General features: G+C 37.2%; 1 long non-coding RNA gene across 1 annotated transcript in view; it reads left to right on the top strand.

Moving 5' to 3' along the window:
• Nucleotides 1–19,817, top strand: part of LOC119039994 (uncharacterized) — an 86,251-nt gene that overhangs the window by 8,467 nt on the left and 57,967 nt on the right. The gene's annotated exons all lie outside the window — the stretch shown is intronic.

The raw sequence follows: 19,817 nt of genomic DNA, 5'->3' as shown, positions 1-19,817 counted from the left end.
TGTCTGACTGGTAATTTACATCTTCAACCTGAAAAACTTCCTTTAACATTCCTTGTGTGAGAAAGCCTCTATTTCTTCCTTCCTCTTTGAAAGCTCATTTCTTCAGGTTTAGAGTTCTGAATTGAGAGGGTTTTTTTTAAGGCACTTTAAAGACATTACTGCATTCTCTTTTGGCTTATATGGCTTCTGATGAAAATCTCTGTTATCTTTGTTTCTCTACACTTAATATGGCTCCCCCACTCCCCGCCCAGCTGCCTTCAAGACTTTCTCTTTGTTGTTGTTTTTTGGTAGTTTAAAAGTCCTTTTTCATTTTCTGAACTTCTTGGATCTGTGGCCTGGAGTATGTCATTGATTTTATTAGACTATTTGACATTACTATAAGGCTCCTGGATGCTCTTTTTTAAAAAAATATTTTTCTTTGCGTTTTTGTTTGAGTTGTTTCTATTGACTTGAAGGTCACTGACTTTTTTCAGCTGTGTTAAGTCTACTGCTGAGCACATGGAAGGCATTCTTAATCTCTGATTTTGTTTTTATTTCTTGCTTTTCTCCTTCTTTTACAGTTTTTATCTCTTCATTAAAATTACCCATCTGACCTTGTGTGTTGTTCCTTCTTTCATTACTGCTGTTGACATTTTAATCAGTTGTTATATTTTATTGCTATTTGTTTTCTGTTTGACTCACTCGTTCTTTTCCCGTTTCTTTTTATGGCTTTCTTTTGAAAGTATTTTATATAATTCTATTTTATTTTCTTCATTGTTGTATTAACTACAACTCTTTGCCTTTTTATGTTGGCAGCTACTTTAGGATTTATAATGCACTTAGGTACTTAGCACGGTTAACTGTAGCTAACTTAGCACAGTCTGCCTCCAGGTAACATTGTACTGCTGTACATTTAGTGTACAAACTTTACACTAGTATATTTCCAGTTCTCACCTCCTGGCCTTTATACTGACTGTAGTTATATCTTTCACTTTGACATGTATTATAAATCCCATACTACGGTATTATTATTTTTGCTTTAAATCAGGAATTGGTGAACTAAGGCCTAATAGCCAAACAAGCTTCCCACGCGCTTGGGTAAATAATGGTTCACTGTAACATAGCCATGCCAAGTAATTTCCATACTTCCACCATACAACAGCAGAGCCGAGCCGGTGCCTCAGAGACTGTCAGGCACACAACACCTAAAACAGTTACTCTCTGACCCTTTCAAGAGAAAAAGTTTACCTATCTTTATTAGATGAGCAATTATCTCTTAAAGATGTTCAAATGATAAGAAATAAATAATAAATATCAACCCCACAGTTACCATTTCTGATGTTTTTCATTCCTTTGTGTACATGCATACTTCTTTTTTTTGTTTTTGTTGTTTTTCAAGATTTTATTTATTTGTCTTTAGAGGGGAAGGGAAGGAGAGAGGGAGAGAACATCAATGTATGGTTGCCTCTCATGGGTTCCCTGCTAGGAACTGACCTGCAACCCAGGCATGTGCCCTGACTGGGAATTGAACTGCGATTCTCTGGTTCGCAGGCCTGCGCTCAATCCACTGAGACACACCAGCCAGGGCCTGCATTTGCATACTTCTGTTTGTTATTTTCCTGTATCTGAAAGATTTCTTTTAATATTTCTTGAAGTACAGGTCTGATTGTAATGGATTCTTTTAGCTGCTGTAGTTTTGAAAAAGTCTTTGTTTCATCTTCTTTTAATTTTTTTTTTTTGCTGGTTGTAGAATTCTATGTTCACAGATATTTTTTCACTACTTTAAAGATGTTACTCTACTATCTCCTCATTTGTGTTGTTCTGATGTGGAACAGGCTTTCATCCTTATCTTTGTTTTTCTGTAGATATCATGAATTTTTATGGACTACTTTTAAGCTTTTTTTATCACTGGGTTTGAGCCATTTGATCATGGTACATCTTGGCGTACTTCATGTTTCTTGTGCTTGAGGTTGGTTAAGCTTCTTGAATCTATGGGTTTATAGTTTTCAACCAATTTGCAAGTTTTTCAGCAATTATTTCTAATATTGTTTCTGTCTCTCATTTTTTCCTCCAGTTTTGTTGAAAACTAATTTATATACATTACTGTGTAAGTTTAATAAGCAGCATGATGATTTGATTTATATATATTGTGAAATGATTACCACAGTAGGTTTAGCTAACACCCATTTTCTCATATACCATATTTTGCCATGTATGATGCACATTTTTGTGTGTGTTATATACAGGCTTATTATACCCATGGTATGTAATCATTATACACACATATAATGCACATCCTTATTTTCTCCTAAAAAATGTGGGCAAAATGTGTACATTGTACATGGCAAAATATAGTAGTACAACAAAATAAAAGAAAAAGTAAAGGAAAAAATTTCTTGTGATGAGAATTCTTAACATTTACTTTCTTAACAATGATCCTAGATGTCATACGTGAGTGTTACCTTCTGTCCCACTTTGAAGGCTCCAGTTATGCATATATTGGACACTCAAAGTTGCCTACATCTTGTGAATGTTTTGCTTATTTATTTATATTTTTTCTTTGTATGTTAATTTGGGATAGTTTCTATTGCTATGTCATCCAGTTTACTAATATTTTCTTCTGCAGTGTTTAATCTCACATCAATTCCACCTGTGCATTTTCATCTGTAAGAGATCTTTGCATATCTTTTTTGATTATGCTTAAATATATTCTATATTTGTTCCTAAGATGGTCAATCTTTTCTGTAGGTTTTTTGACCATATGGAGTATAGATGTAATAACTATGTTAAGATCTTTGTTCTCATCATTGCTGTCAGTTCTGACTTGGTTTTGATTGTTTGATTTGTCTTTTTATTCCTGCTGCTTTTCATGCTGATAATTTTTTTATTAGATGCTACAAATTGTGAGTTGTACCTATTAGTGAGATTTTTTTTTTATGTTTGTTTAAGTATTCTAGAGTTTAGTTCTGAAATTTGGTTAACTAACTTGAAAACAGTTTGATCTTTTTGGTTCTTGTTTTTAAGCTCTTAGTATGGTTAAGGGTAGCATTTAGTATAGGGTTATTTTTTTTAATCACAATACTGAGGCAAGACTTTTTGAGTACTTTTGGCTGGCAGAATTCTAAGATGGTCTTGGTGTTTCTGCTTCTTGGTATTAACCCCATGATTATGTTATAATACATGTAAAAAGAGATTTATCAGCTATAATTAATGTTACTAATCAGTTTAATTAAACACCAATCCAAAAGAACCTATGTACCCCAATGTTCATAGCAGCACAATTTACAATAGCCAAGAGTTGGAAGCAACCTAGGTGCCCATCAATAAATGAATGGATCAAACATTTATGGTACATATACACAATGGAATTTTATGCAGTAGAGAGAAAGAAGGAGCTCCTACCCTTTGCAACAGCATGGATGGAAATGGAAAACATTATGCTGAGTGAAATAAGCCAGGCATTGAAAGACAAATACCATATGATCTCACCTTTAATAGGAAGCTAAACAACAAAACAAATAAGCAAGCAACATATAACCAGAGACACTGAAATAGAGAACAGGGGGACAGTGACCAGAGGGGAGAAGGAAGGGAATTTCAGTGGTAAAAGGAGAAGGACTTACAGGAACTAGTATAAAGGACACATGGACAACAACTAAGGGGGGTGGAAATGGGAGGGAGATGGGGAGCCCTGGGGGGTGGGCTGGGATGGGAGTAAAAGACAGAAAACTGTACTTGAACAGCAATTAAGTTAAAAAATTAAATAAAACAAACAAAAAAATAGAGATTATCTAGATGGACCTAGCCCGTATGAAATTTCAAAAGCAGATCCTTTTCTCTGAATGGTTGCAGAAAAGTAGATAAAATATTCTAAGTAAAGGAGAGTTTTGATGCATCATTGGGGGCTTGAGAATGTAGGGGTTCATTTGGAAAGTGTCTGAGAATAGCTTCTAAGAGCTAAGAGCAATCTCTGGCCAACCAGAAAAATGGGAACCTCAGTCTTACAACCACAGGAATCAAATTCTGCTAATAACCAGAATGAACCTGGAAACAGATTCTTCCCCAAACCTCCATGTAAGAAACCAGCCCAAATGACACTTTAATTTTGGCCTTATGAGACCCTAGATAGAGAATCCAGTTAAGCCTGCCTGGATTTGTGACCTACATAGCTGTGAAGCAATAAATGGGTATTGTTTTTAAGTTTCTAAACTGTGGTACATTATTAACAGTGATAGAAAACCAATATGGTAGTCTACCCAATATCCTGCAAATTATGAGGCTTTCCATGCCTGGCCAGTGGAAACAGGCACCATTCCCTGACCTGAAGTAGCCCTGAGTTTTGTTCCCTCTAGTCCTTTTGTATGGTTCTTTCCTTGGCATCTGGCAGTTACCTCACATTCTTGTGCTGGTTAGTACTCAGCTGAATACTCAAGGGGGTCCTTATGAAGATCTCCAGAATTCTCTCTCTGATCAGCTCCCTCTTTTCTGGTACTTTGTTCTGCACACTTTAGCTTCTTTGTATTTCCAGCTCTGTCACCTTGACTTTCTCGAGGCTCTTTTCTCCCTGTGCTGCAGCCTGGAAACTCTGTGCAGGAAGTACACTGCTGATTGGGGCTCACTGAATTTGTTCAATGTTTCTCACAGGTCACTGTCCTTTGTTGCCTCGTAGTCTATGTCTTAAAAGCCATTGTTCCATATGTTTTGCCCAGTTTTTGGTTGTTTCAGTAAGGGGGTTAAATTTAATCTCTGCTATTCCATTTTGATCAGAAGCAAAATTCCTCAGATAAATGCAATTGGAATCAGGCACTCTTTCATCCAAAATTTGGGTAAAATGCTCAAAAATGCTTATTCTGGCAATGGTGGTGTTTCAGCATCCTCTGAGCTTATAGAATGAGGGTACCATTTTAATTATAGCAATCTACCAATATTTTCATGTAGATGGGGTTGACATATTAAAACAAAAATTCTAGCACGGTCACACCCTAATCCAGGCCTGTAAATTCTGAAGAAGTGGGATAGGTTGTCTGGAAGTTGCTGGCTTCTCTGCAGTTTGGTCTTCCTGTCCGACCTTGGTAGTCAGGCTGATTTCCAGTTTCAAGAGTGAGGGTCTGCAGTGGTCTGTCTCCCTTCGTGCTGAGTGAGTACTTTTTAAAAATTATCCTTGTGGAAATATCAGCTCTTAGTTTAGAAGGAGATGCCTTGATCTTGGGGTCACAAGCTGCCCTTCAGTTTCTCTAGACGGCATTGACTCAGACACACCTCTTTTTTTCATAAGTTTCCACAGCCAGGTGGCCAGGGTTGAGGTGAATGTGAAAAGAGGAAATGTGTTGTTACAAAACCAAACCCTCCTGATGGCTGAGACTTATGAACTACTTTAGGGGCTTTATTTTATGTCACAGTGATGAGCAACTTCCTTCTCTGTACCAGGAAGAGGATGTGGGTCCTTGTGCCACCTGGGTTGCTGCTCTCAGCAGGTCATCTGCAGTACAGCCTATTGAGCCAGGTCTGTGAGCCTGTTTGGGGGCAGGGGAGGTGCTTGTGTACTTGCTCTGAAGCAAAACAAACAAACAAACAAACAAATAAACAAACAAACTAACTAAAGTACTAGCTACTAATGCTTTTTCCCTCAAGTAACACAGCACTTCTCACATAGAAACAAGTTCTTACAAAAGGAATAGCTTTTGTGGAACTGGCCAAATCATAGAATCTAAGACTTAGGATGGAGTTGAAGAGGCTAGAGCCGAGGCATTCATACGTGTAGACAGGTAAGAGAACCATGTGGATAGAGTGGAATAACTTTGTTAAGTCTAACCAATCCTTTAAAGGGTGCTTTGCAAATTGGAATGTACATGTGAACCATATGAGGAATTTATTAAAATGCACATGCAGATTCAGAGGGTCTGTGTGAGGCCTGAGGTTCTGCATTTCTCACAAGGCTCCTGGTGACACACACACTGCTTATTTGGAGACCACACTTTGAATAGCAAGGTTCTGAAAGAATATATCCAGGAGTAAAATATATGAGACATAAAATTACAATTAATATTCATTCGTTTATTCAGCACCTTGTGTTTAATAAACTATACTCAGTGACATGTAGAAAGGGGGGATCAGAATAAAGCCCCCTCTTATAGAATTTACAAAGGAGAAGGAGGCTAATATATATTAAACTGTAAGTAGTGTAGTTCAGTATCTAGTAGTTAAAGATACCTGGGCTTGAACCCTGGTCTGTGAAAAAATGACCAAATTGCCTAACCACTATGTGGTTCAATTTCCTTCTTTGTGAAGAGAAAAATAAGAATAACTATAGCACCTTCAGCTTAGAGATGTTGTGAAGATTAAATGAGTTGATACACGTAAAAATGCATGAAACTGAGACTGGCACATAGAAAGGACTAAAATGAGCTTTTATAATTCAAGTTGAAAGGTAAGAAAAAACATAAAAGAGATTTATATAAAATATGGAGTGTAGTCCCAGCCAAATTTCAGTTACCACTGCTTTCCAATCCATGTCTGGAAATGAGAGTTTTTTTCTGGAATGCCACAGATATAGCAGAAAACGATTGGGCTATCCCTACTACACAGGAAAAGCCTGAAAGAGAATTTGAGGAAAAAGACTCGAAAAAGTTGTCATCTGAATGTTTCCTTGTATCTCTGATCTTCTTCCATAAACTCAAAAAAATAGGGTTTGAATCTTGAATCTGTTACTTTTGACCTAAAGCAATAATACATCTCTTAATCTGTCTTTGCCTCTCAGTAGCTTTGTCTATAGAATAGAGATAATAATGTCTGTGTGATGGCATAGTTGTGAAAATTCAAAAAAAATTATGGTAGCTTAAATGATGCTCCCCCCAAATATCATGGTCATAATTCCTGAAAACTGTGAACGTTCTTTATGTGGCAAAGGAGACTTTGCTAATGTCATTAAGTTAAGACTCTTGAGAAAAATGGTTCTGCGTTGTCTGGGTGGACTCAGTGCAATCATAAGTGTCTGTCTGAGATGGAGGCAGGGCCAGGTTTGACACAGAAAAAGAAGGCGATCTGAAGCAAGATGCTGCATTGCTGGCTTTGGAGCTGAACAGGGGCCATGAGCCAAGGAATGCAAGAGATACAATTTGAGAAAGTAAAAAAGTCAGAGAAACATTCTCCTCTAGAGCCTCCGGAGGGAGTGCGGCCCTGCTGACACCTTGATTTTGGCTCAGAGAAACTCAGACATCTGACTTCTAGAACTGTAAGAGAGTAAATGTGCATTGTTTTAATCCACTGACTTTGTAGTAATTTATTAAAGCAGTCATAGGAAACAAACACAAAAGTTATGAAAGCTGTTTATGGAGCACTACATAAATGTTATTTTTCATTCTTTCTCTAATTAGAGAGTCCTCACTAGCATGAAGATCTTTAAGTTAAGGCCACTGTAACAATCCTAGTTTTACATGAAGAAGCCTAAAGCTATGAAATATTCCTTTCTTGTTCATAAGACTGAGATGTAAATGAAGCATTATTCATGGTTCTCCAAAAGGATATTAAGAAAATTGGGGATTGCACTGCTCTCATAACAAAATTATAAGACTAGGTGACCAGAAGTCCCAAATGAAAACACTTCTGGTTTTCATTTTGCCCCAGCAGGCTATTTATCCTGTGGTCTGAATCAAGTCTCGGGGATCCTTCCAGAAACTTCAGAAGCTTCAGAACACAATGATCTAGTTATTTCAGAAGAGAACTTCAGAAGGGAGGTGAAAGGAAGGGATAATGATCTGCGAAGTGATTGAAAAGTACTGCTTATGTTTAGGATTTCTTATCCTTTGAAGTTTCAATTTGAGGCGTAAAACACAGTTTGTTTAGCTCAGTCGCTCTAAGTTGATATTGACAAACCTTTGGTATTTGGGTCAAGAAAGAGAAAGGATTTGTGAAAAAGATAATTTTTAATAGTTTTGATGTAAACTAATCACTAGTTGAGTAGCACAAGGTTAAACCTGTGGGCCTTTAAACCTACAGGGAAATGTTCAGAGAAGGTTACCTAATCCTTTAATTATAAACTAAAAGGATCCTTTTCTCCCTCTCTGCACAGCTCTTCTCCACCTTTCCTCTGGCAGACTGTCTAACCCGCTGCCCACGGGCCTCATGTGGCCCAGGATGGCTATGGATGTAGCCCAACACAAAATCATAAATTTACTTAAAAGTTTTTTTTTGCTCATCATTTTTTGTTAATGTTTGTGTATTTAATGCGTGGCCCAAGACGATTCTTCTTCCAGTGTGGCCCAAAGAGGCCAAAATGTTGGACACCCCTGCCTAGAGACAGACCAGTCTGACACTTAAAGAGAATAGAGACTAGTTAGCTCAAGACCAGCCTTTGTGGCTTTTCACACTACCTGCTCTCTTTAATCATTCTTACTCCACTGGCTGATTTTCCTAAAAAGGTGATCTGAATTCCTAGCAAAGAGGTTTGTGATTATTCTTTTATTTAAGCACTTTTGAGACTCTACCATGTTGCCATGTTAACTTTAAGTGACACCCAATGGGACACATTAGTTTTGCCAACAGGAAATAGAGTTTAAAGGCTCCATAAAAACATGGCATTTGATAATTATTTCCTTGGCCTAGCAAGTAGCCTGGGCTTCCTTTGAAAACTCTATCTATTCATTTAGAGGGCCCAGAATTTGATACTCAAATGACACTTATGGAAGCTTTTGGGAAACTAGTAAGTGCAATGTAAATATTAGATAATCATCACAGTAATTGCACAAACCACATCCCACAAGAAAAACATTTGGAGAGCAGTATGTACGGTGGAGCTTCATATAGTCAAGTAAGACCTCCTCTCCAAATGGCATCAGAGTTCTTAACTTCTGGACTCCATGCAGAAAAAAAAGGTCTTGTGTGTGTGGCTGCAGCATTGGGTGCTCTGCCCCAGAGAATCCTTCTGCACCTGAACCACAGCCTGAGTACTGACCCCCACATCCCGTATCACCTAAGCCAGGTGTTACCAACTGCAGTTTTTAGCTTTCTTCCCTCTCTCTTACTGAAGTTTTTCCTCTTCTGTTTTTTCCAACCAGCTCTTTGGTACCTCAGACCACCATCGTCTCAATTTTAACTTCTCATGTTAAGGACCACAGCTATATTACTCTTAACACAACCCTGAAGCAGGAAGCAGGGAAAAGTCTTAAATATCATAAATGGGTGTCCTGAAATTCATGCTTGAAGGCATCTCATGCATATCAGGTTAGAGAGGGATGCTGAGGCCCGACCATGGAGGGCCTTGTGTGTAACACAAGGCAGTTCAACTCCATTCTGAAATTAGAGGTTGTTTTCTGAACAGATTTTAAGCAGATCTATGACTAGATGTACATTTTAGATTGATTGTTCTGAGAGCAGTGCAGAGAATAGATGGACCCTGTATGAGGTTGTGGGTCAGGTGGGGTGGGCAGCGTGGTGAGAGCAGGGCAGGGGTAGATTAGTGATGAAAGGATTGCAGTGGTGGGAGCAAACGTGATAAGACTCTGAACGAAAATGATTACGCAGGGAATAAAGAGAAAGGAATTAGTAAATAATTAATGACATTAGAGCATCTATAAGAGATAGCAAGCACAAAAAATGATAGTGAAGAGCAAATAAAAAAATAAGAAAGCAGATGAGAGATCTGGGTCAAAAAAAAAACTTTCCTAATTTCTCCAGATGGAAATAATAGCTTGTTCCTAGGCTAAATTGTCACCCTTTGTACTTCCTTATGGCTCTTATGGTTTTCTACTTTGTATTTTGGGTTTTTAAAAAATTAATGTATTTTATTCAGCTACTGAGTGGCAAATTCCTAGGGATCAGAGACTGTTTAGATTATACTCCTGAAATTAAGAACTTTCATGTGTATAAATCATTTTATACAGGCAGCATCTTTGGGAAAGGTAGGCATAACAGTTGCTATTATTTCCATTTTTTTTCAGATGAGAAAAACCTATGGTCAGAAATATTACTATAACATAGTTAGTAATAACTGGCAGAACTGGGCTTCATATATGTGGTCCAGAATCTACTATACCGCTACACTCTTTTTCATAATAAAGATCTCAATGTCCTTACTTGGGATGTTTATTTTTAATAAATTAGGTATCAGAATTTCTAGCCATTACCATGTTAAATGTAAAAAAAAAAAGATAAAAAGGAGTGGAATGCAATGACTAAGACAAACCCACTGAATAAGGGGCAGAATGCTCAGCAACCGGCAAAAAGGCAGGAAAACCCAAGAGCCAATGTCTGTCGGTACTCAGCATTGTTTTCTCCCTTCCAAACTCTCTCCTATGTGCAGACTCTGGAAGTATGGAAACTACATTTTCTTGTCCTAGGAAGGTTCATATTTTGGTTTTACCAATGAGAAGAGATAGCATACGATGCAGAATGTGGAAAAGGAGAGGCTGTTTTCTGGCCACAGCTGTGGGCAGGATCTGGACCACAGCAGAAAGCACACGTGGATTTCCCAAAAACTTCCAGATAACCACCTGAGAATCATCTACTCTTATAGCACAGTTAGTTAAGGCCATGGATAGCAGTCCCCTATAAAACCTTCATTTCCTGAATTATTAAGTGCTGGCAGTGGTATTCCTGGTCTTCACACCACTCAGCCTTTCCAATGATTGCATAAGCTACTAAATCCCTATAATAAATCACTTTATGCTTTAAATACCTAGAGTGGTTCTATTTTCCTGACTCATACACCATACAGAGAAAACAGAAGTATCACATAAGTATTATAAGCTGAGATCATGTACTTTAGACACATATAGACCTATTGGTCTCAACCAATATAACATGGTCCTTTAAGAATATAACAGAGTGGCCCTGGCAGGTGTAGCTCAGTGGATTGAGCACAGGCCTGCAAACTAAAGGACTGTGGTTTGATTCCCAGTCAGGGCACATGCCTGGGTTGCAGGCCAGTTCCCAGCAGGGGACACATGAGAGGCAACCATACATTAATATTTCTTTTCCTCTCTCCTTCCCTTCCCCTCTAAAAATAAATACATAAAATCTTAAAAAAAAAAGAACACAAGAGTGGATCATAGATTGACAAATATTTCTACTCCAAGTAGAAAGTGGTTTAAATACAAACTTCCAATGGCATGATGCTGGGGGTTGATACTTAAAACATTTAGTCTCCCAGAAAACTTTGGCTTCTTTGAATGACCTTATTCCCCCCATAAAATACTGGCAGAAAGCTGAAGTTTTACCATGGATAGCATGAAGTTTCACCATGGCCATGTGCAGGAATGAAAGATTGCTAAATTTGAAATTTCATGTATAGCCCTGTTCAGATGGGTTGCTGATAGATTTAAAAAATATTTACCAGTAACCTATGGGTTGATGGAAAGATATTCAAATGGACTGGCATTAAAGTGTCAAAAATTTCCATGCATTCCTTTGGGATTGTCTTTTTGCAGATATGTAAAATGAAGTTCTTAATGCCTAGGGAGAATTTGAGCTCACCTCTCACCAATACTCTAATTCTCCTTGGCTTTTCTAAATTCTCCTGTCAATGCAGATAACAAAGAACCCCTGTCAGCCAGGCAGCTATGGTGATAGCCTTTCTCTTAAATGAGCATTCCTATTTATTTTCTGCTTTGTGCTAATTTTCTAGGCTAGACGACATATTTGCACACAACAGACTATACTGGTTTTGGTTCAGTTCTTAGTATCCTCGTGGGGGAGGATTGGAGCCACTCACCTTTCTCTCAGGTCAGTGGATTGCTGCCTTTTATGGTACTGGGCAGGCTGAGTTACTCAATAACTAATGGACATTTCCACTGCACTCCCAAGGCACGTAGGCAATTCTGGTGTTTCAGAAATTTATTTCCCTGCAAATATATTCGATACTGAATCAAACCCTGATGTGTCAAACTCCATTTTTCCAAACTCTAGGGATGGGTCCACCTGGCTTTGTGTTCAGTTCATTGAATATCTCAAAGCTATTTTTCAAATGTCCTAGGTTTAGCCAAAACCAAATCTACTTTGCCAAACATTTTACTTAATTTAATAATAAAAAATACCCATCTGTATTTTAATGAAAATTTAATCCACATGTTTGATTCACTTTTGGCACTCAATTCATCAAAATATTTTGTAAGAGTTATCTGAAGTCCAAGTAGCCTTCTATGTCATTTTTCAAAAATAAGACAGTGTAAGCCTTTCTCCACCCCCACTCCCATATCTTTCTGGGCCTCTCACGGGGGCATTCTGTTTTCCCAATCCTTATGTGACTCAAGCCTCATCTGCACTCTTTCTCTGACTCCCCTTCCACACCAGTTCCACTCTGGTATGATCACTAATGAGCCACTTTATGACGTGGCTCATAAAGATGTTGTCCATTTGTTTCCCTGCCCAAGGAAGGAAATAAATAAAAAAGAGAAAGAACGAAAACAACAAAGTTCCTAGCTTTCCCTTTGGGGAGGAACCTAGTTACCTAAACTTAGGCTATAATAATTTATATCTGCTGTGACTGTGGAGTTGGATAAACAGCCATATTCCCAACTTAATGTGGGTGCATTCAATGTTGAAGGTAATAACAGAGATGATTTAAAGTTCCCCCTAAATATGATCTAAAGAGGTAGCACCAACAGAGTCTTGCCGGGGAAAAAAGCACCAGCCATTTGATAGCTGCTCACTAATTTCCATTGATTTAAAATTTAAGATGGTTTCGAACAGGTACATTCTTAGTTGGTTGATTGGAAAAGAGACTGTAGGTTCAATACATTGACATATTTACTTCGAACAGTAGCTGTGCTTCACTGGGCAACTGGCAATTCAGTGGTAGCTGAAGAGAGGGGGGTCAGAGAGGGAGGTTGGTAGCTTTGGCTGCTCTCTCTGGTGAGGTCATTCTTCCTCGGCATAGCACTGCTCCCCCTCTGCCTGACGCCAGTGCCCAAAGAGCTCCAAATGCAATTGATCTCATTATAGATCAGAAAGAATTGGCTTGGACAGTCTGTTCTTTCCTAGTGATTAGGACATAGCATATTTTTCTTCCTCCTCCCCCTCACCCCTATCTTTGTCTCTTGGCAGAAGTTTTTTTTTTTTTTTTTTGAATAATCTAGGGTTAATCTAAGTTTACTTACTAGTCGTCTTAAACTGGCAAGGTAGGTACTATTCTTCAAATGATTCTGAAAATTGTGCTCCTATCATCAGCATGTACTCTAGTTTGTTTAACCTCTGTCTGTATTGGACTCATACTAACCCAGAGACACTGGGTACATGGCTTAGTAGGATTAAATCAAAGATTAGTTCTGTGTTTTGTCTCAGGTAAGATTCTCATTTTGATGTTGACTTGCTAGGAGTTTTCCTGATACCTTTATTTTTTTCATAAGAAGAGTAGTATAGAAGAATCATGAAACATGAACGAAATTTCACTCCTTGTGTGGTAGCTCAGTTGGTTAGAGTGTTGTCCCAATATCCCAAGGTTGCAGGTTCGATCTCTGGTCAGAGAATATATAAGAAGCAACCAATGCAAAACAAGCCAGGTGGTGAAAAACAAATACCATATAATTTTACCATTAACAGGAACCTAAACAACAAAACAAACAAATGAGCAAAATATAACCAAAGACACTGAAATAGAGAATAGGCTGACAGTGACCAGAGGGAAGAGGGGAGGGAATTTCAGGGGAAAGGGGGAAGGGTTTACAGGAACAAGTATAAAGGACACATGAACAAAAACTGGGGGGGGGGGGGTGTGGAAATGAGAGGGAGGTGGGAGGGCTGGGGGAGTTGGCTGGGATGGGAGTAAAAGAAAAAAACTGTACTTGAACAAAAATTAAATAAAAATTAACAACAACAAAAAAACCCCAACCAGTGAATGTGTAAATAAGTGGAACAACAAGTGGATGTTTCTCTTTTCTTTTCTCTCTTTCTCTCTCTCTAAAAAATCAATAAATAAGTGTGAGATAGGGAACAAAAATCATTAAAAAAAAGAAAAGAATTTCAGAAGGCTGCTATGCTGTGTCTTTGTCTGCAGGAAAAACTGCATTTAAAATATTCACTTATATATTTATGAATAAATGCTTTTAATTTTTCATGTAGATACTTAGGAAAGGGGTTGCTAGATTACATGGTAACTTTTTAATTTTTTGAGGAATCTACATATCATTTTATACACTTATGTTTATTGAAGCATTATTCCTGTTGGCCAAGACATGGGAACAACTAAAGTATGCTTTGATAGGAGATGGGATAAAGGCAATGTGGTACATGTATACAATGGGATACTACTCAGCCATAAGAAAAGATGAAATACTGCCATTTGGGACAATGTGGATGGATCTTAAGAGTATCATGCTAACCAAAATAAGTCAGACAAAGAAAGTCAAGAACCATATGATTTCACTCATATAAAACTGAAAATAAATAAACAGACTCATAGACACTGAGAATAGTATGCTGATTACCAGAGGGAAAGGGAGATGGTGGAGAAGGTAGTAAATGATAAGGGAGGTCCAATATATGGTGATGGAAAGAGATCTGACTTTGGGTGGTAAACACACAATGCAATATAAAGATAATATATTAAATTTATGCTTGAAACCTATATAACCTTATTAACCAGTGTCACCCCAATAAACTTGATACAAATTTTTTAAAACATTCACTTAATAGAGAGATCCTTCTCCTTTAAACTCTCTAGAGAAAATGAGATCCATAAATTCCTTGCTAATGTGTTCTGTATCTTTCTAATATAAGGTGTTTCTTTAATGAAGCTGATTATGAGATTTGAGGAGTGAAGGTGTGTAGGTAGTGAGAAACCTCTGTATTTTAAACAAATTATGAAGTAAAAATGAGAGCTGGAAACAATGTTGTGGTCTGTGAGTTAGGAGAACTATGGCCTTACTTGGAATCCAAAACAAATTCTAGTTTGACTGAGTGACGAAACCAGTTTTGGCTCCAGTTTCCTCATCTGTATAATGAAGAAGATCCCTCAAGTCTCTTATAGCCCTAAGATTCTTCTAATTTGTCATTTACTTCACTTGGGAAATAGGTTTCCAGGCTCATATGAAAATGTAATCAGTGCCCATTGGCTGTTTCACCTCTGTCTCAGATCCTTTCTTATTCACACACCCAACAATATAGACTTTTCCCTTTTGTGGGAGAAAGATACCAAAGTTTCATGCTTAAAGTTACTAAGAATTGCTAAACTTGCTACCAACAAAGGCAGACACTGGCTCTTGGGAACCAGGGAGGGAACCTGAGAATCTGTGTGTCTTTGCAAGCAGCAGCAGCTATGGCAGCACCAGAGGCAAGCCTGTGTCCACAATCTTCTGGGTTTCTCACAATGGACCTTCATTATTGAGGGAGCTAGGCACTCTATGATCTTTCTAACTGCATTCCACACTCTTTTTGTTTCTCTGTAGACAAGGAACTTCTAATAGACTCTAAATTTCATGGGAAAAGATATAATAACCAGGGAAGACATGGTTTTTAAGTCAAGGAAATCCCCAATGTTTCAGGATTATTGATTTTAATGTTCAAATGATATTACGATTGCTTGGCAGTGTTTATTTACTCAGGGAAAGGCAGAGTTCCCACTCGGGCCTGAGTAATGCTGAGCAAGCCACTCACAAAGCAATTTGGAAGTTATGAATGGAAAGTATAGATATGGTGTAATTTGAAGCAGAGAAATAAGCCTTACTAAGACAGTATTCTATAAAGCAGAGTTTTTGAAAAGTTTGACAGCAGGAAAAAACTTAAGGAATAGATTACTGATACCAAATAAATGAAAAAATTCATTGTGATGTTGTAAAAATAAAACATCTTTAAATAATAAGAATAAGAATAAGAATAAGAATAAGAATAAGAATAAGAATAAGAATAAGAATAAGAATAAGAATAATCATCTCTCAATATCAAGTTGTTTGAGCTTTAGGCCAGAGTCACATCAAGGTGACTTATGTTTTGCCTTTTCTTTCTACACAAAATTTTTAACTTAGAGTAATAGATCTTTAGAAGTGGCAGCAAGTTCTTGGTATTTAGAATTTTAAATTATGGAATAATTTATTACTAAAGACTACTTTGAGTTTTCCATTGCAGGTTGAGTCCATGAGTCTATTCTTTTTTTTATAATAAATTTTATTTAGTTACTTTTCAAGTACATTTTTTTATCTGTTTCTCCCATCCCACCCCCCGCCCTGTCTCCCCCCTCCCTCTAATTTCCCCCCCCCCAGTCCTCATCCCTGTGTCTTTCATACTTGTTCCTCAAAATCCCTCCCCCTTTTTCCCCTTAAATTCCCTTCCCTCTCCCCTCTGGTCGCTGCCCACTTGTTCTCTATTTCAGTGTCTTTGTTTTTATTCTGTTTGCTTGTTTGTTTTATTCTTTAGCTTCCTGTTAAAGGTGAGATCATATGGTATTTGTCTTTCAATTCCTGACCTATTTCACTCAGTCCATGAGTCTTTTCTACTCAATAGTAGGACATTTGAATATTGAGCGATTCAACATGGAAGATGGGGTTGAATGGTTCCAGATTCACTCAGTCCATGAGTCTATTCTACTCAATAGTAGGACATTTGAATATTGAGCGATTCAACATGGAAGATGGGGTTGAATGGTTCCAGATTCACTCTATGGTAGTGTTGACCTCTGTATTTTTCCATGTATTATGTTAGAATTTATATGAGATTTTTGGAAAATATACTAAATGATAGTTTTATTGATTTCTTTATCTGCTGGGTATAGAAAATGGTGAAATGCTGAAAAGAGTCAAGCCTAGAGATTGCACCATTTCAGTCACAATCTGGTTGTAAGAAATTCTGGTGTTTTATATACAGCATTAAAAACTGCAAGAATTTTACTCTAAACTAACAGGCTCAACCTGTTTAAGATGCTGCATATATTATTACTATACACCACCCAAGATGTGTCATGAGCAAATGTTTTCATTTTATCTTTCATCCCCAAAATTACTGTGAGCATCCTTATCTTTCATGGAGTGAAAACTTCAGGGGCAAAGATGAATTTTGAATTTTTTGCCTATTTTGTGCCTCAAGTCATGACTTGATTGTATTAACAATCTTCACTAGTTCCCTCTTCAACACTGACTCAAGAGTCATAGGCATATTACTGAGCACTAGCTGTTCCCTGTAAATAAGTTAATGTGTGGACTTACATTCAAGCACAATATCTTTTATTCTTGGAGCAAAACCAAACTTTCTGTCCAGTCATTTGGTATTTAAGGACTGTTAACCTAACTGTACTTTTGTTTACAGCATTTAACTCCCCAAATAATCAGTAATAAAAGAGAAAAACAAGCAAACGAATATCTTATGTAGCATGTGTTATCATGGATAAAATCTACAAGTTAAACAAGTATTTCTAGCTCACAAACACTGCCTATATATGCCAAGAAGTTATTTGTTTTAGGTTAATTCATAGTTTTCTTCCCACAAATTTATCTTACAGTATGAGGTTTGTCCAGAAAGTATCCAGCCATATATTATGAAAAATAGAGACATCTATTAAAGAAGATACCAGGTATAAGAAACATTGTAAATAGGACAATGTCATCTCAGACACCTTCAAAGTAGGCACCTTGGGACCTCACACAGTTCTCCCAGTGTCTCTACTGTTCAAAACACTCTACAAATTCCTTTGTTGGAATTGCTGTCAGCTGACCCATTGTATTTTCCTGAATCTCATCGACAATCTGAAATCTTTTCCCTTTCAAGGGTGATTTTGGTTGTGGGAAAAGGCAGAAGTCACACAATGACAAAATCTGGGCTATGAGAGGACTGAGTCACCTGGGTGATTTGATATTTTGCCAAAATCTCTGCACAAGATGTGATGCATGAGTGAATGCATTGTTGTGATGAAGCTGCCAATTACCAGTTGCCCAAAGCTGCAACCTCCTGAATCATCCAAATAGTTTCTGCAGAGAAATTTTCAGGCTTAACACAAAATTTGATACAGGTTCATTGCTCTGGTCACTCAACCATTTTGAATGCAATGGCCACACAATATGCATGCTCACTCAGTGGCATCTGCTGCCCCCACTGACTGGTACAGTGAAGTTGTCATTGTTCATGCATGTGCGTTTCAGTCCACTCTCCTTGGTTGCAAGATTACATCAATGTTGCACAAACCATTCTCATTATATTAACAATGGCTGGACTTTTTCTGCACAGAACTCATATATATGAAAGAATTACATGTCCACATTTTGGTACTATGTACTTCCCAGCAACATCTTTGATACAGAAATTTTAAAAAGCTTACTCTTTTTTTCTTGCTGAGACTAAAACTTGACATTAATTTTGTAGCTGGTTGTATAAGCTTCCTAGAAATTGTGACTTTGAACCTCTTTTCATTATAAAGAGTACAATCTTTGAATAATGTGTCTGCAGTTTTGATCTCTGCCTTTGGAAATAAACCTAATCAATTTGCTTTGAGAGCATAATTTTCAACTCATCAGAGAACTCAATTGGTTACTGTTTGGTTATTTGTCTATAAATGATACTGTTCTGATATTGGTCTTCCATTCTTCTTCAATAAGGACTTCAAAAATAGACCTGGAACTTCTTATTTTTAATTTAAGGATGTTAGAAATTTGATAGGTCAGTTGGGCCCAAATGGTACAGCAATTTGATCCACATAGTAAAGAATGGGAAATGATTCACTGATATATTTAACTGGGCCAGTAACTGTTCTCAAAATATTTATCTGGCATTCATGTGTAAGATATCTTATAAGGATAAAATATTAGAGGCAGAGAGATTAGTAGAAACAACTGTGATTCATCAAGAGCTTTAAAAATATTCTAACCTTTTATGGATGACCTCTACTCCACATAAGGAAAAGTTCCTAATATGGAAAATGGTTCATATACAAAGATGCTCAGTCTTCCCCACACATATCTTGTGCCACTTCTTTGTCTTAATTCTGTTCTTTGGAGCTACAGAATTATGCCCTCCTTTTCTATTTTAAGTTGTTTAATGTGGAGTTATGTGTATAGATTCTGGAGTTAGACAACCTGGCTTTAAACTTCAGCTCTGTTACCTACTGTTTGAAGTCCTTAGGTCTCAGATTTTTGATTTCTAATAAAATAGCTTAATGAGGTTTTTTGAGACTTATATATTTATAAGTCATTTAGCACAGAGTGTGGAACATACTTTATAAGTGAATACTTTAAATGTATTCAGTAAGTGCTGACTAGTATCACTATAATCCCAGCCATCCTTCACAACAAATCTTACAAGATATCTCCCCATGGAATCTCCCTGAATACCCCAAATATATTTTCCTTTTTTTCCCCAAAATATTTCCTATAGTACCTTGTGAAAAATAATCCACATAATACATGAATATGTATCTACTGGAAAATGCTTAAGCAATTCAGAACATGTAGAATAAAAATTAAACATCCCCCAGTTAACAGTTTGATGTTTATCTTTCTGGAATTTTATCTATGACATGTAAATATAAAATTACTTTTAACATTCTACCAGCTCATAGCAAATTTCACATTTTATTTCTTTTTAAAGTATATTTTATTGCCCATTTTCTCCCCTTTATTGTCCTCCATCTTGCACCCCTTTCCCTCCAACATTCCCCCCCCCTTAGTTCATGTCCATAGGTTGTACATATAAGTTCTTTGGCTTCTTGATTTCCTATCCTATTCTTAACCTCCCCGTCTATTTTGTGCCTACCATTTATGCTTCTTATTCCCTGTACCTTTTCCCCAATCCTTCCTTCTGCCCCTCCCCACTGACAAACCTCCATGTGATCTCCATTTCTGTGATTCTGTTCCTCTTCTACTTGTTTTCTTAGTTTGTTTTTGTTTTTGTTTTTTAGGTTCAGTTGTTGATAGTTGTGTTTGTTGTCA

Source organism: Artibeus jamaicensis, unplaced genomic scaffold (assembly GCF_021234435.1).
Source record: "Artibeus jamaicensis isolate MK-2021 breed Jamaican fruit bat unplaced genomic scaffold, CSHL_Jam_final scaffold_369, whole genome shotgun sequence".
In the NCBI taxonomy this organism is placed as follows: Eukaryota; Metazoa; Chordata; class Mammalia; order Chiroptera; family Phyllostomidae; genus Artibeus; species Artibeus jamaicensis.
Note: the sequence above shows the minus strand (reverse complement) of the source record. Positions and strands in the feature narration are given on the sequence as shown.